The sequence below is a fragment of the Lynx canadensis genome, chromosome B1 (genome assembly GCF_007474595.2).
Source record: "Lynx canadensis isolate LIC74 chromosome B1, mLynCan4.pri.v2, whole genome shotgun sequence".
NCBI classification, from domain to species: Eukaryota; Metazoa; Chordata; class Mammalia; order Carnivora; family Felidae; genus Lynx; species Lynx canadensis.
This window is the reverse complement of record NC_044306.2, coordinates 4,882,016-4,899,640: the sequence shown is the minus strand read 5'-3', so window position 1 is coordinate 4,899,640 and position 17,625 is coordinate 4,882,016.

Genomic DNA, 17,625 nt, shown 5'->3' with positions numbered 1-17,625 from the left:
AGAATATATAGCCCAGAAATAGACCTCCATAAGTATAGTCCACAATGGAGCAAAGTTTGTCTTCAACAAATGGTGTTGAAACAACAGTGCATCCACATGCAAAAAAAAAAAAAAAAAAAGGAGAAGAAGGAGAAGGAAGAAGGAAGGAGGGAAGGGGAGGACGAAGAGGAGGAGGAGGAGGATGAAGAGAAGAGGACAACGACCTTGAAGCTTGAAGGCTTCACATAATTTAACTCAAAATGGATCACATCATGCCATGAAAGAAATAACTAATAAGCTGGGCTTCATTAAAATTAAAGATTCCTGCTACACAAAAGACAATATCAAGAGAATGAGAAGGCAAACCACAGAATGGGAGAAAATATTTGTAAAAGATCCGATAAAGGACTGCTACTCAAAATAGGCAAAGAATTCTTGAAACTCTACAATAAAAATACAACCCAGTTAAAAATGGACCAAAGAGGGGCGCCTGGGTGGCGCAGTCGGTTAAGCCTCCGACTTCAGCCAGGTCACGATCTCGCGGTCCGTGAGTTCGAGCCCCGCGTCAGGCTCTGGGCTGATGGCTCGGAGCCTGCAGCCTGTTTCCGATTCTGTGTCTCCCTCTCTCTCTGCCCCTCGCCCGTTCATGCTCTGTCTCTCTCTGTCCCAAAAATAAATAAACGTTGAAAAAAAAATTAAAAAAAAAAATGGACCAAAGACCTCAACAAAGACGACATGCAGATGGCAAATAAGCATATGAAAAAAAAAAGTTGGCATCTACAAGCCAGGGATCACCAAAGATTGGTGGCAATTAACTGAATCTTGGATGAGGCAGAGAAGATCCTGCTCTAGAGACGTCAGGTCAGAGGGATCATGGACCTGCTGGCACTCTGATTGCAGACTTCTGGCCTCCAGAACTGTTAGTGGAATACATTTCCATTGTTTTAAGCCACCCCGTTTGTGGTGTTTTGTTATGGCTGCTCTAGGAAATTAATATAGATAACAGTTCTTCCCATATTGACTTTTAGATTTAATAAAATTCCAATTAAAACAGCAATAGTGTGTGTGTGTATGTCTGTGTGTGTAACTACCCACGCTGACCTTAAAATTTACATGGTTGCTTGAAGTTCCAAGAATAGATAAGTCACTAGGATCATGTTGAGGGGACTTATCTTACCACATATCAAGACTTTTAATAAAAAGTATTTTTATAACTGCATGGCTGTGTTGCAGGAGTAGAAAAACAGAGCAGTGAAACCAAAAGATAACCCCCAAATAGACCATGAATATAGGTGACCTGGATGGACGATGGCTTATTTTGCCCAGCAGTGAAGAGAGAAAGCTTTATTCAGTAAATTATCTCGTCACAAGAAATGATTCATTTAGAAAGAAAATGACAGGCATTGGATTCCTCCTACACAACACAAATAGCAGTTACAGTGGGGTCATTTAAAATTCTCAAGGTTAAAGAAAGGCAAAATTATAAAATTTTAGAATACAAAATAGACTATGTTATGATTGGAAATATATATATTTAAGTCAGATATAAAGATTCCAAACCATGAATGAACAAGAGTTCTAAATTCAACTACATTAAAATTAAGAACTTAGCTTCATCAAAACCTTCCATAAAGAGAGGAAAAAGTAAAGTTGCATAAGAGGAGACCGTCAAACATGATTTACAAAGGGATTTATATCCAGGACATTAAAAAGAAAAGTCTTACAAATCAATGAGAATGTCAACAATTCACTAGAAAAAAAATACGCAGGAGACGTGAAGAAATATCATATGAAACAATCTGCAACCTAATTAGTTATCAAGGGAACTGCCAATTAAATCTGCAATAAAAACATGGACGAAATGTGTAAAAATTCAAAAGTTGGACAGTATCAGGTATTGGCAAAGAGGTAGGATTCTTGGATTGTTATGTCCTTCAGATGATTTTTTAAAAAATGGCTTTGTTACTGGGAAAAAACCTGTCACTGTCTGGTAAAATTGAAGATGTCCCCATCTTAGCTTAGAGAGACACTAGCTTAGAGGACCTGTGTTAGCAGAGTCATAGCTGGAAAATGTGTAGCAGGAAAATGATGGAAACAATCCAGATGTTCATCAACAGTATAAAGGATACATGATGTATGGTATATACAATTCCTCTGGTAAGCGAGGGAGGAGGAGGGCTGGGGTGGGGTTTTAAAGGTACATTTTGTATCTTTTATAGAAGGGAGTTCATTTTATCAATGATTTCTTGATACCGAGATAGAGATCTCTCAGACCGGGAGTGTTTGTGAGTGAACTCTCTAGAATGACATGGGCACGGATTGTCCATGAGACATAGCACAGATTTAGCCTGGTGGTAGCTAAGTTCTTACCATCCCTGAAGGACAAGAGGGAAAGATCAGCAGGTGAAATCTGGAAGCATAGAGACAAGGAAGGGAGCTTCCATGAGAAGTACCGTGTCTTTGAGTCAAGGGACAAAAGCAACATCACATGGAAGGAACTAGCAGAATAAGCAGCCTGTCTTAAATGTCCTTCCTCTGCCCGATCTCTTCATAGGGCTTCCACTTGGTGGAATACAGCTAGAAGCCAAGGGGTCAGAGGCCCTGACTATGAATCCCAGAAAGGTCCTGGGGATAGGACAATGTGAAGGGAAAATGGGAGAAATCTGGCACAGTTATAAATATCCATTTGTGTATATTCAAAATGCAGTAAATTTCGCAAAGTAATTATACTCTGCAAAGAAAGGAGAAAGAAAGCCTGGGTGAGCGTTTGAATATTAAGAAGGCAAACCCAGTGAATAAAGAATTAGGAGAAATGACAAGAACATGGGGGCAAGAGGAGGTCAGGGAGTAAGAAGACACGGAGGGTGTTTTCTGAAGAGCTAATTACAGCCATTTAGCTCCACTTTCCCTTGGCCATTTCCAGTAAGGGTTCTCACTTTTTAAGAACTCTTTATTTCTCTTGTGGTAATTTTCCTGTCAAAGTGTTTCCTCTGAACAAATCTGCTCCTCCTAGAATTACACCTCATAGACTTTGTCATACTTGTCCATGCAGATCATCAGAAACAGGGTTGATGTTATATTTCTATGTAGCAGCAGCTCAGAATGGTTTTACTCTGAACAACCAAACAGCCCATTTTATGCAAGTCTTGAACATGTTCAACTTTATTCTCTCACACACCAGCAAGTCTATCTGAGGTCGGATGGATTTACTTGGGGGTTACCCACTTACGGGGTTAAAGGCTACACCTTGATTTAAAATGGCCACCGTTGGTTCATATCTGATTAGGAGCAGGAGGCAAGGAAATCAGTTTCTTCCCTTTTTATCTTCTTTTATTTTTTAACATTTATCTATTTAGAGGGAGAGAGCTCAGGGGAAGGGCAGAAAGAGAAAGGGAGAGAGAGAATCCCAAGCAGGCTCTGCACTATTGACGTAGAGCCCAACTTGGAGCCTGATCTCACAAACTGTGAGTTTGTGACCTGAGCTAAATCAAGAGTCAGTTGCTTAACCGACTGAGCCATCCAGGCACCCTGTGTTTTCTTCCCTTTTTAAATTCAAACGTATTCCAATTAGTAGATTTATAAGACTGAAACTTATCAGCGCTGAAAATGTATTAGATTGTTATACACATATAAAATTTTATGAGTCTAAAGATGTTTGCCATCCAACAGTTAATTCTGGGAGCTGTTCCCAGTGTGAAAGAATGGGCAACAGAGTCTGAGTTGCCTTTACAACCTCATTGGTTGACATGGATGGCCAGGCTGGAGTTTCCTTTATCCCTTCAGGGAAAGCCTAGGAAGGACAGGTCCTGCCATGCTGGTGCCATATAGGAAACACTGTCATGTTATTACTTAAGTAGATTCTCCAGAAATTTAAGTTGCCCACTTCCTATGCATTGCCTTATAGGATAAATTACAAATTTATAGAAAGTTAGGGACGAAGGAAGGGAAGAAACAAAAGACGGGAGGAGGAAAAATGTAGAAGAAAAACATGAATACACAAAAAAGCAAAGTATTATAAACAGAAATGGGAATTCATACAAACTCTGGTTTACATGTCTTGCTTCATCCTGAGTGTGTCTTCCTTTTAGTTTAAGGACTCTTAGTAAGTGACAACTTATGTTTCTGGGGCCTTATGAGGCACTGCAAATAAAAGTTTGCAAGTTGCTCTCATTGGAGCACTACATTCAGATTCCACACTTATTAGCAAGGATTTAAAGTAAATTTGACATATTACCATAAGGATAAGAGGAGACACATGTTTATATGTCAAGATGAAAGAAAAATAATGATGCCATCACTTCTTTTCATCTCAATCTTTACGTTCTTTTTTTGAGAGAGATCTCTTAAAATTACCTATATATTATCTATTTCTCAGGTGTTTATCAAAAAGAAAATATGAGTGATATGAACACTTACTGTTTGTAAGTTTCCACATTCCCTGTGCAACCGTCTCAACACAAATCCAATTATCCTTCCACTGAGGGCCATCTCCTTCTTTTCTTTTTCATGGTGTATCATCCTTTGCTATATTCAAAGCATTCATAGTGAGGTGGAATTTCTTAAGAGTGCTCTATAGTCAACTCCAAGATTCCTCCTGAGTGGTTAGCTGATGCTTGCATGGACTTGATTTTTCCCAGAGAGTGTCAATGGAGCAAATCTAGACAATCCAATTATTATAGCCCTTCCTAAAATGATACTAAATTGTTGACTCCATCATGTAGTTTTCCAGTCATAATACAGGGATAGCAAGTGAGTTCCCACCTCTAGCCCACTGACAACTATTGCTGTCTACCTGAGCAGTTAGTAAGACACAATATAGATATCAGAGAAACTGGGAAAGAAGAGAAAGTAGGGCGCCTGGGTGGCTCAGTCGGTTAAGCGTCTGACTTCAGGTCATGATCTCACAGTTCTTGAGTTCAAGCCCCACATCAGGCTCTGTGCTGACAGCTCAGAGCCTGGAGCCTGTTTTAGATTCTGTGTCTCCCTCTCTCTCTGCTCCTTCCCTGCTCACGCTCTGTCTCTCTTTCTCAAAAATAAATAAACATTAAAAATTTTTTTTTAAAAAGAGAAAGTACACCTTACACATGAGTTAATATGGTAATTTAATTGACAAAGCTAGTCTAATTGTGAGAGTTGTCATCCAAATGAGAGTTATTTTCTGGCAATAATATAATCTGACTTAAGAAAAACATCGAACACATAGCACCATGATAACATGGTAAAGCGATATAAAGTTTTTACCTATGTTGGCCATATCACTTGGTTTATAACCATTGTCCTAGTACACAGCCAGGTTTAGAATTTTCTCAGGATTTCTCAGTGTTTAATGATGTATGTATTAATAGCTGCAAGAGAATAATTTGGTGTGCCTTTAATAAGATTCCATTTTCTATTCCACCTTTAGAGGTTGGTAATTATTTTAAGAAGTCTGTGCCCAAAAGATTATATGGCCTATGCAGCTGCATAAAATATGTTTGCCCAGTACTCTGGAAAGCATATTTCATTTAGATCAAAAGATTGTTCTAAATTAATGTTCCTCATTTTGGAGTTGATGTTTTCCTGTGCATATACAAAAAGTATTAAAGTCACAGATGCTAATATGTTGACTCCATTAGAAGAATAACTTCACAGTTAAGTGATGTCAGTTTTGTATCCATTAATTCCAATAATTTTCCTCTTTTTCATTCAATTCACTGAATAAGGTAATGCTTTTGTAATTCATTCTTTTGAATGTAAAAACATTCTAAGTACTATCATAAATTAAGTTAAAAAGTTTAGCAATGAAAATGGAATTATTTGTTTTTGCAATGATAACTAAAATATACTTTTTTAATGGAGCACAGCCTTGTGGCAAAAACCCTATGCTTCCTAAAATCAGATGCTTATGAAATAGAAATGTGTTTGACTTGGTTGTGAGGCACTCACAATTCAGACTTCCCTTCAAGGAAATGAAATATATTTACTGAGAGATCAGAAACTATGGGTCTAAACATAGGAAGGAAGGAGGGAAGGAAGGAAGGAAGGAAGGAAGGAAGGAAGGAAGGAAGGAAGGAAGGAAGGAAGGAAGGAAGGACGGACAGTAGGGACAGAGAGAGGGAGGAAAGGAGGAATCTATCATGCCTAGAATGGAGACAGACTCATAGTAGACACAGATATCTGTTGAATGAGTGAATGAATGAGTCGTTGCAAGAAATCCAAGCCCCCATTGCCTACATAAAATAAACTACTTTCCATTTATTTTCTTTCAATTTTAATTTTAGTATAGTTAACATATGGTGTTATATTAGTTTCAGGTATACAATATAAAGGTTCAACAATTCTGTATATTACACAGTGCTTATCATGATAAGTCTGCTTTTAAGATGAAGGGGACTTCACCTACTTCACGTGTCACCCTACCACCCTCCCCTCTAGTAACCATCAGTTTGTTCTCTATAGTTAAGAGTCTGTTTCTTGGTTTGCCTTGATTTTCCCTTTGTACGTTTTGTTTCTTAAATTCAACATATGAGTGAAATCATATGGTATTTGTCTTTCTCTCACTGACTTATTTCATTTAGTATTTAGCATTATACTCTCTAGGTCTATCCATGTCATTGCAAATAGCAAGATTCCATTCTTTTTGCCGGTTGCGTCATATTCCATTGTGTGTGTGTGTGTGTGTGTGTGTGTGTGTGTGTGTGTGTATGTGTGTGTGTATCTTCTTTACCCATTTGTCTATCAATGGACACTTGAGCGGCTTCCATAATTGGCTATTGTAAGTAATGCTGCAATAAGCTAAGAGTGTGTATATCCTTTTGAATTGGTGTTTTCATATTCTTTGGGTAAATACCCAGTAGTTGGATTACTGGATCATATGGTAGTCCTATTTGTCGTTATTTTGAGGAACCCCATACTGTTTTCCATAGTTGCTGCACCAGTTTGCACTCCCACCAATGGAATATGAGGGTTCCTTTTTTCCCCACATCCTCACCAACACTTGTTTCTTGGGTTTTTGATTTGAACCATTCTGACAAGTGTGAGGTGACATCTCATTGTGGTTTTGATTTGTGTTTCCATGATGATGGTTGATGTTGAGCATCTTTTCATGTGTGTGTGTTGGCCATCTGTTTGTTTTCTTTGGAGAAATGTCTGTTCATGTTTTCTGCCCATTTTTAATTATATTATTTGGTGTGTGTGTGTGTGTGTGTGTGCACGCGCGCATGTCCACGCATGTGTTAGGTTGTGTAATTATTTATATATTTTGGATACTACCCTTTTTGGGATATATCATTTGCAAATATCTTCTCCCATTCTGTAGTTTGCCTTTTAGTTTTGTTGATTGCCTCCTTTGCTGTGCAGGAGCTTTTTATTTTGATGTAGTCCCAATAGTTTATTTTTGCTTTTGTTTCCGTTGCCTCAGGAGACATATCAAGAAAAATGTGGCTGCAGCTAAAGTCAGAAAAATAACTGCCTGTGTTCTCTTCTAGGATTTTTATGGTTTCAGGTCTCACGTTTAGGCCCTTAATTCATTTGGAGTTTATTTTTGTGTGTGGTGTAAGAAAGTGGTCCCGTTTCATTTTTTTGCACATTGCTGTCCAGTTTCCCAACAGAATCTGTTGAAGAGATGGTATTTTTCTCATTGAATATTCTTGCCTCCTTTGTTGAAGATTAATTGACCATATAATCATGTTTTTTTTTTCTGGGCTCTTTATTCTGTTCCATTGACCTGTGTGTCTATTTTTGTGCCAGTACCATACTCAACCACTTTCCATTTCTATGTTTTACATGAATCTCTCTTTGTTTTGCTCTCAATGGGGTCTCCCTTAGGAACAATGATTTCTGAAAGGTTTCCCTCTTTGGTTTCCCTGTGTATTATTCCACTGTAGGCAAGGAACCATAATAAGTTTCCAGGTGAGTGAGAGGCATGCATACCTTTGGAAAGTGGAAATGGGAATGGGAGATTGGATGTTGGAAGAAGAACTTCAAACTGAGAGCTCAGGTTAGGAAAGACAAAGTTGGGGAGGAGAGGATTTGGAAACGGAGTCCCTTAAGCTCCCATGCCCACATAAGAGAGGAATATATTCCTCTGCATGGATGAGCACTCCACTTTAATGATTGAACTTTGAAATGAAAGAAAGTTGAAATTGGTGAGTGCAGAGCAGTGTTACCTCAACAGATCGCCTCAGGTGGCATTATCATAATATGATAACCATATTCCAAGGAATTTTCTTGATAATTTCAGGACTTCCCAGAGACTACTCTTTAGCATTTAGATTTAGAGATTTAATTATTCATGATCTCCCAAATCACCTGGTTATTGAGTTTGATTTGGCATAACCAAATAAACTTTTGTACTAATATGTGAGTATTGTTCCTTAATTGATACTGAAAATGATAACTATCAAATGTCAACTTCTATTCACCAATGGGCATATTGTCTCTCTTTATAGATGCCAAGTAAATGATAAAAGTTATGAAAAAGATTGGTTGGTGACCACAAAATCATATCAGAGTACTAGTGGTATGATCCTATTGGCCAATGACATCAAAGCATTCTACATGAGAACTCTCTTTAATAGGGGTGCCTGGGTGGCTCAGTCGGTTAAGCATCTGACTCTTGATTTCAGCTCAGGTCATGATCTCATGGTTCATGAGACCAAGCCCCATGTTGGATTCTGTGCTGACAGCATTGAGCCTACTTGGGATTTCCTTTCTCCTTCTCTCTTCTTCCCCTCCCCACCCAACCCCCCTCAAAAATAAAGTTTAAAAAACCCAAAATCTTCTTAATAAAGGCATTTGTATATCTGCCACACAAAATCGCTAGCACATTTGACCCTAGATAGTTCTAGGAACACACTCATCATTCTTACTTCTCTGACTTCCTTTTTGTAGATTTCTTGAGTCCATATTCTTCACTAATGCAGATTTTATATATATATATATATATATATATATATATATATATATATATATATATGAACTTTTCCAGTAAAGATTACAACCTAGTTTTCCTAGATTGAACTTAATTAAGTATATATAGAAAAATAACTGGGGTATGATTTAAAGATGCTTGATCTCATCATTTATATTTAATTTTACCTAATTTCATCCAGAGAAACAACTTAAACTATGTAATATTTATTGCCTTTTTTAGTTTAAAGTACGAGCTGTAACACCATCTAAATTACATAGCCCTAGACTAGAGAGTATGTACCATTAACGCAGGAACATAGTAAGTCGCTTTAGAATTTGTAATGTCCTCAAGTGGGTTAATGGGGCTGTCTCTGTTCCCATGGAGGTTAGCATCAGAGACTTTCTTGTGAAAAGTGTACATGTAAGTGTGACTTTGGGGTCACTAACAAAGCAGGGTTGGGGACCTGAAAACCTGGCCAGCTAGATCCCATTTTCAAGATGGAGCAGAGAAATTTATAGATTGAGACCACAGTCTAACTGAATATTCTCCCATGTCATTGATCTCTCCGTGGTCACAATCTGTGTCCAATCTTTTTTATTTGAAGTATATTTGAAATAATGAGCATTTGCTTTTTGGTTTTGTTATCAAAATATACAGCTATGGTCTGTATGTCTGTGTCTCCCTGAAAATTTGTACACAGAAATCTTAACCCCCAAGGTGATGGTACTGGGAGGGGTCCTTCAGGAAGTGATTAGATGACCTCAAGAATGGGACCCTCATGATTGGGATTAGTGCTCTCATATAAAAAGACCTCACAAACTTCCAGCCTTCTCTGTCATGTGAGGATACAATAAGTCTGCAACGACAGAACAAAGACCTCACCAGAACCCAGTCATCCTGGCACCTCGATTTCAGACTTTCAGCCTCCAAGACTTGGAGCAAAAGAATTCTGTTGTTTATAAACCACCCAGCCAATGGTATTTTGTTACGGCTGTCCTCACGACCTAAGACACATACATATGCTTTATGTGACACTTTTATTGATGTGAAAATTGCTTTGTTTTTGTAAGAAAATATATTCAGTATCACACATGCTGAATTAATGTGTTGGACAGCTTCCAATTGTCCCTTGGATGAAACAGTTTTAAAAAGAAGTCATTACACAATGCAAACAATGTTAAACAGACTACCAACTGTATAAAACAGGTATCTTTAAAGTGATGGAAATGTTGTAAAGTTAGATTGTAACAATGGTCCGACAACTCTGCAAATATCCTAAAAATCACTGAAATTGTACACTTACAGTGTGCAAATTTTATGGTTTGCGATTTATACCCCTAAAAAAACCGGTAAACATACCCACACACACACAAGAAATAGCAACAAAGTTTCAGAAGTCATGTGATCCTAAGAATGAGTACTAGTAGGTGATACTAGTCTAGAGAATTCTATGCATTTTTTAAAATTTAAGTTTATTTATGTATTTTGAGAGAGTGTGTGTGTGTGTGTGTGTGTGTGTGCACATGAGCAGGGGTGAAGCAGAGAGAGGGAGAGACAGAATCCCAAGAAGGCTCCACAATGTCAGCACAGGGCCTGATGCAGGGCTCAAACTCAGGAACCAGGAGTCGGATGCTTAACCAGCTGAGCCACCAGCTACCCCTAGAGAATTGTATTTAAACGGAAGTCACCGAGCAGCATGAGATTCATAGGAGATACTGCATGCATTTCTACAGAATATGAGTGCATGGCAGAGAGAAATAGATCACTGATAAGTTTAACTTCACCAGGATCTAGATTTGAATAAATACAAAAGGATTAATTTTTAATAGTTACATGTTGCATCTGAATGCTGCAAAATAAATATAGTAATTCACTGCAATTAATTTCAGACATGCTAAGTGTACATCTGAAAATATAATCCAGTACTTCGCAGGAAGATGGAGATTCCTCAGCCTTTTTTTTTCTTTTGCTTGGCCCTGTCTCCCTCTTCACACACACAGGGGCAGGTGTCCTATTTACATCGACAGAAAATGACATGCCTGTCAGTACATTTGCACATGTTCCAGCCACGTTCTTAAGGTGTAGCATCTGAAAAATTAAGAAAAAAAAAAACCTAGATCTTAATAAGCATCAAAATAAAGCCAAACCATATCTGGGACATTCCAGATGTTATGTCAAAAGGATATTATTTCAAAAAATAAGCAATACTAGTTAAAACTCGAAGGCATCGGAGCAAAGAATAGAATAAAATACAAGCTCTCTGTTGACGTTTCCGCCACCTACGCTTTACCTCTTTTGGCATATGCTCCATGGTTCTATATTATTCATAAGGAATTGAGAGTTTGGAAGGCGGCAGGAAGCCGCACGGGATTGGAGGTGAAGAGCTCAAGTTCATTTCTGCTGAGACACTGCAAATCAGAGATGGGCTTATATTACAGGAGAGGGGATTTAGATTACACATTAAAAAGAACATTCTTTTATCAAGACTCTGAGCCACCAGACTGCATTGCCAAGAGAGCTCATAAAATTGCGTGGTTTATAGGGAAGCAGGGGCATGAAGGAAATGGTCTCTTAGACTCCTTGTACCACTTGAGGGGTTCAGATTTGATATTTTCTTATACACATGCATGAATTCGACAAGGGCTTTTTTTTTTTTTTCTTTTTTTTACTTGCCATCCTTACTGTATGCTGATAGCTTTGACTGGTGCTAATTTGCCAGTCATTTCTGACTGTGTGGATTGCTTTCTAAATGCAGTTAAGTGCAATTTATTTCTAGTAAACCACTCATTAGCATTAGCAAGATCAGCATTTACAACTTAATTACCTTTGCTAGAGGCATAAACTACAGGTTTATTTGGGGCTTCAGTATTTTAAACCCACTAGAGGGGAAATATATATATTATATATACATAATATATATATATATATATAGAATATATGTTTGACAGGGTAGCAGATATCCTTTATATATGTGTGTGTGTGTGTGTGTGTGTGTGTGTGTGTGTGTGTGTGTATATATATATATATATATATATATATTTGTTAAATAACAATTGAAATACCAAAAAGCTTTACCTAGCTTTTATTCATAATAATACCCCAGCAATGTTTTATGAAGCAATAATACACCTCCCCAGTGAATTAACTGTGAGGTTGGTGGCTGGCTTTCACCACCAGGATGCCAGATTATTGGCCCATAAAACAGTTCAACAGGACTGTTACTGGCAATATGTAGTGTCCTTGGAATCCATTTTAACTTGAGTGTATAAAAGTAAGTTACAAGGCAAAGTGATTACGTACCAGAAAAAGAAATGTGCAGAAATACTACACGCACTGGGTCCCCGAGTGGAAAGCACATTCCCAAGATGTGACGGGGATATTTGCAGTATTAAATGTTTCCTGGGTTCCTGCAGTCTCCAGAGGCCAGATTCAACCGGCAAATCTCAGGTGCCTCGTGCTCCGTGCATCCATTTTCCTTACCTCCAGCCACGCGTGCTCATGAGGCCCCATCACGTTCTGTGATTTGGTGGCGTTCCCTTGCCGATGGGGCACAGCTGGCCACAAGGCCTGTTTCCCGGTGGGAAAGCTCTCACTCTAGTACCGACCTTCCCTGCCCCATCCGGAACAGCTGCATCCATTTCTCCCCTGCCTGCGTTCTCTCTCCAAAGCCGTCTACGCAAGCAAGTGGGGTACATCTGGCCAGCGTTGGTGGAGGGCTTACCGTGGGACAGTCCTCCTGCTAGGTGCTCCGCCTAAACCGCCGTTTTTAATACTCACGGCCACCCCGTGAGAGAGGCGTTGCCATGATCCTAACTTCTATCTCCAAGAAAGCAGAAGTGGGGAGTAAGGGGCAAATTAACCTGCGGACCTGACACCTGAAGTAAAGGTCAGGGGCTGCAGTGCAGACTTGGGAAGCTTCCGTGTCAAGCAGGAGGGGCCTTCCAGGGGGCTCGTCTTTGGTTCCCCAGAAGGGAGTCCAGTACCTGACAAACCACTGCCCGGACTGCGGCAACCGGCTGACTGCCGCTCAGGTCGATGACCTGCTGTTGGTGCTGACGTACTTCTTCATCAACGGCTCGGGGACCTGGGGAAGGCTGCTGGAGAGTCCACGGGTATAAAGGGAAGTCCCTGAACGCAGACCCCCTGGGGACCCTGCCTCCACCTCCAGCCGCAGAGAAGAGGGACCCCATGCTTCAGAGGGCGCCTGTCTCTGCAGGAAAGGAAGCCGCTCTAGGACTGTAGGTTTTTATAACTCATTCCTCCTTACAGCTTTCCTTTGTCAAATCTTTCCCCTGCCTCCCTTCATCTTTGCTTAATTCAGGTGTGTTTCTTTTATTGTTTGCCTTGTTTCGTTTTTTGTTTTGTTTTGTTTTACTCTGTTTAATATTAGTAACATATCAGGACTCCGTGCATAATCTTGCTACTTAGCTTTTATGGAGCTGATACTATAGGCCAGGCAAGGAGCTGCATGGGAAATTTCTGTGCGTTATCATGTTAATCACATCTCTGCTTTCTCTGTAAATCACCTGTCTGCTGATGACTTGCAATCAGCAAGTTTGGGTAATGAACCTGATGAATAGAGGCTCACACCTGGCCCTCTAGTTTTTCATCACTGTGACCCTGTTTCAGGAGGAAGATGTGTCTTTTAAGAACCTCACCCTTGGGGAGTTGGGAGCGAGATGGGCATAGATCTTCCTAAATACGATCCCTCACAATCATCTGCCATGGTTCCATAGGTCAAAATTTGTAAATCTCTTCCCCGGAGATGAGTCTCCTTCCATCTCCAAGAACCCCAAGCACGTTAGGGGTAGCTATTGAAACGTGTAACTAAGAAAGCCCTTTTGTTTTCATAATTTAGCCCCAACATTTAGTGTCGAGCGTCCAGGAGAAGATTTCAGAGCCATTGACTTGTTGGAAATCTGCACGATGAAAGTCCCAAGAGCTGTGTTTAGGAATCTCCTAGTCCCTGGGGCCAGTACCAACATCTGGGTTGCAGAAATATTCCCCCTCTCTCGTGAAGGACTAAATGGACCTATGGAAGAGATAAGTAGTGACGAAGCAATTTTACCTTTGGGTCAAGATAAGCAAAAGTATTGCCACAGACAAATAGCAACGGATTGCCTACGTGGAGGCTCAAAATATCCTCCTGATAGCAATCTGCAGGTATGCATTGTTCACGACTGAGATGCCCAACCCGCATGGCTCTGTGTATGTACCTTAGCATTGCTGATCTCCTGGTGTATCAGAAGTTTCTCCTTCCGTGGCCAGGACCATACTGTCAGCTGGAAGTCTGTGCATGTCTTTTAAATATTGCTTTTTGGGGCGCCTAGGTGGCTCTGTCAGTTAAGCATCCCGCGTAGGTCATGATCTCACAGTTTGTGGGATCAACCCCCATGTCAGGTTCTGTGCTAACAGTGCAGAGCCTGCTTGGGATTCTCTCTCTCTCAAACTTTAAAATATTGCTTTTCATTGGAATATTTACCGTTTGATGTAAGGCTTTGAACGACCCCAAAGTATCGGTATATAAACATTAATACGTGTTGAATTTTCTGACATCTTATAGGTTTAAAATTTCCCTTGAGATAGAATCTCATTACATCTGAAAAGCCTCTCTTCTTGCTCTAATCAGAACCCTGAATTGAAGTAAATTCAAATTAATGAACTTAATTTCTTCTAAAATTAACACCATGTGCCTGACACAGACTAAGTACATTTAATCCATGCACCCAACCTTTGTGGAGGTGATACTCTGTGCCATTTGGAGTTGATGAAACATAGCACCGTTGCTCAAGATCAGTTACCTAGTAAGGTGTCGAGCTGAGATTCGCTTCTAGTCATTCTGATTTGGGTTGACTTTGAGGGTTTTCAGAGGTGGTGAAAATGCCTGTTGCTACTTCAGGGGGAGTTGTTCAAGAGGGGCCTGGAAACCAAGCCAGGCTGCAGCCTCAAGCAGATCTCCTGAGGGTTACTTCAGCGTGGTCCCATCCCAGCCCACATCAGTGGAGGTGGGTCTTCGTTATTCCATTGAAAAAACTGAAAAAATCGTTTTCATTTATTGAAAAAACCAACAGGTGTCGTGGAGTCCTCTGTGTCCATCAGCACAGGGTCATTGAGAGATTGTATTCACTGACATGGAAATAGAACAGTCTGCAGCTCTTAAAAAGAGTTGTATTTGTGTTACCTTACCAGGTGTCTGCAGGTAGGCTGTCTAGACAGGAGGCGATGGTCCTCCAGGATCCTTGGTGGCACCGAGCGCCGGGCTGTGTTCCTCTCGCCTTCTGCTCTGTGCTCGTCTATGGGTTCCTTTGGTCTTGATGATTACCTCTTGGCTGCTTGGCCTCGAGCCTCCTGCAGATACACGGGGCAGGAAAAAGAAGGCTGCTTTAGGGAGAAAGGGACAACCTTTACATCGGGAAAGCAGAACTTTCCCTCAAGGATCCAACAGGGTCCCTCTTACCTTTCATTTTCTGGAACCTTGTCACATGGCCACGTCCAGCTAATAGAAGCAGTAAATTATGGGTTTTAGTGCTGCATGTTCTCTCCTGTGTGTCTCCCCCTAAAACAGTGGATATTGAGAAGGTGTCGTAGGGTCGCCAGAAGGAAACCCTAAAAGAAAATTTCTTGTGAAAGGGAATCATTAGGACGATTTCCTAGGAGGAAACAGTAGAGATGTGAGCAAGTGGACCAGGGAAGCAGAGACAGCCAAACAAGGATACAAGGTTACGCACAGTCCACAGAAACTTGGCTTAATGCTGGCGAGAACTCCTGACAACCTAGGAGATACCTTGCACTTATTCAAGTCATCAGGAAGGAAAATGGAATGTGATGCCTCTGCATCTGGGAATCATTGGTAGAAGCCAGCAGGGGGAGCCCTCCCAGCTCTCCTTGTATACAGGCAGGTGGGGTCCAGCAAGTCTGAGCTGAGTGTCCTGCAAACACTTGGTGGCTGGCTGCCTCGAGTGGAACACACCTGGACCCAACAAGGGGACCGGGACGGAGTACCGATTGTCCGCTTCCTAAGGCCTCCACTGGTGTCTGCAGCATGTGGGCCACGTGACCGCTCTCCAAAAGGCAGTATAAGCACTTAGCATGTGGCTCAAGAAATCAATACCAAAATGTCCCAGGACATGTTTACTATTATTTACTTTTATTATTTTTTAATTTAACACTCATATCTTATCTCTCCAATTAGAGTTGGTTTCCTTGAAGGTTGGTGATTGTGTATAAATTTCAGTGAGCTCCATGACCAAATATTTAATGTTGCTCAGCTCAGTATAATTCTTGTTCTAGCTGCTCAAATGTTTGAGTAGATTGCACAGTAAATTCGCCAATCCAGGTGGGTGCGTGCAAACCCTCTCTAATTGCTACATTATTTATGTATTTATTTTTCATTGTTTTTTTTTTTTTTTTTAATCTTGAATTGTGTCCAGTTGCTTTACAATCAGTTGGTCTCTAGTATCACTTCTGGTATGATTACATATGGGTAGCACTTTGGGCAACAGTGTTTCACTGTCAAATGCATTTATTTTGTTAATAACCATTTAAATTGAAGTTCTCTCTTGCAGCTATACTAAATTCATCTAGGCTTTCCTCTGTTCTGCAGATCTGAAGGGAAGCACGCTGTGTCCTTATTGTAATCTCTCTTTCTTAGTTTTTCCAACCAAAATTTCTAAATTGTCAGTGAGACAAATTAGCATTCCAAAGTATCTGTTTAACTATAAAGATTCTGACATTTGTGTGGCCATTACACATTCTAACTTTACTTTTCTGACACTTCTTGACCTTATATTAAATATGAAACATCCAGTGTTGCTAGAGGTTTTTCAGGTCACCTCAATCAATCTTCCACTTTCCAAATAGGAAATGAACACCAGGAAGTAGCTTGACCAGTGTTACAGAACTGCACGGTGACTCAGGTTCTGGGTTTAAGCAACTGAGCTTTCTTCTGTACAGCCACACCTTGTATGATTTAATAGTTCAGTCCCTGTTTCTCCCAAATCTCCTCAAAATGTTGAATTTGGATGGTCTTTTCTAATCGGGAAACAAAACCCTTCCATACTGCATTATGTTGATTTTTGCTTAAAACCAGCCCTGATATTTTTATCTTGCAAATCCTTCCAGGCATTCTGTCATTTCTTTTTTTTTTTTTAATGTTTATTTATTTTTGTGAGAGAGATAGAGCGTGATGGGGGAGGGGGGGCGGCAGAGAGAGGGGGAGACACAGAATCGGAAGCAGGCTCCAGGCTCTGAGCTGTCAGCACAGAGCCCAATGCAGGGCTTCAACCCACGAACCGTGAGATCATGACCTGAGCCAAAGTTGGATGCTTAACCAACTGAGCCACCCAGGCGTCCACGGCATTCTGTCATTTCTTTTGACTTGTTAAGCCTTAGACTATGGTGCACAGAGAGGAAATTATTAGGTTCGTGATGAAATTCTGATTGCAATCATGATAGAAGTGTTAAGATAAAAATTTAAGAAAGGCTTCTGACTGGCACAGTTGGTGGAGCGTGCAACTCTTGATCTTGGGGTTGTGAGTTCGAACCCCACGTTGGATGCAGAGATTATTTTAAAAAGATAAAGATTTAAGGCGATTGCTGAAGAGTCACCTGAGCTCATGACTTTTTCTCTTGCTGCCACAGTAGACCTGCAAACTTGTGTGGGCCACGAGGCAGTTGTATCTCTCAGTGCTTAGAAATCAACAATTTTAGGCTTTGGTTGCTTAGAAATCAACAACTTTAGAATTTGGCCTTTT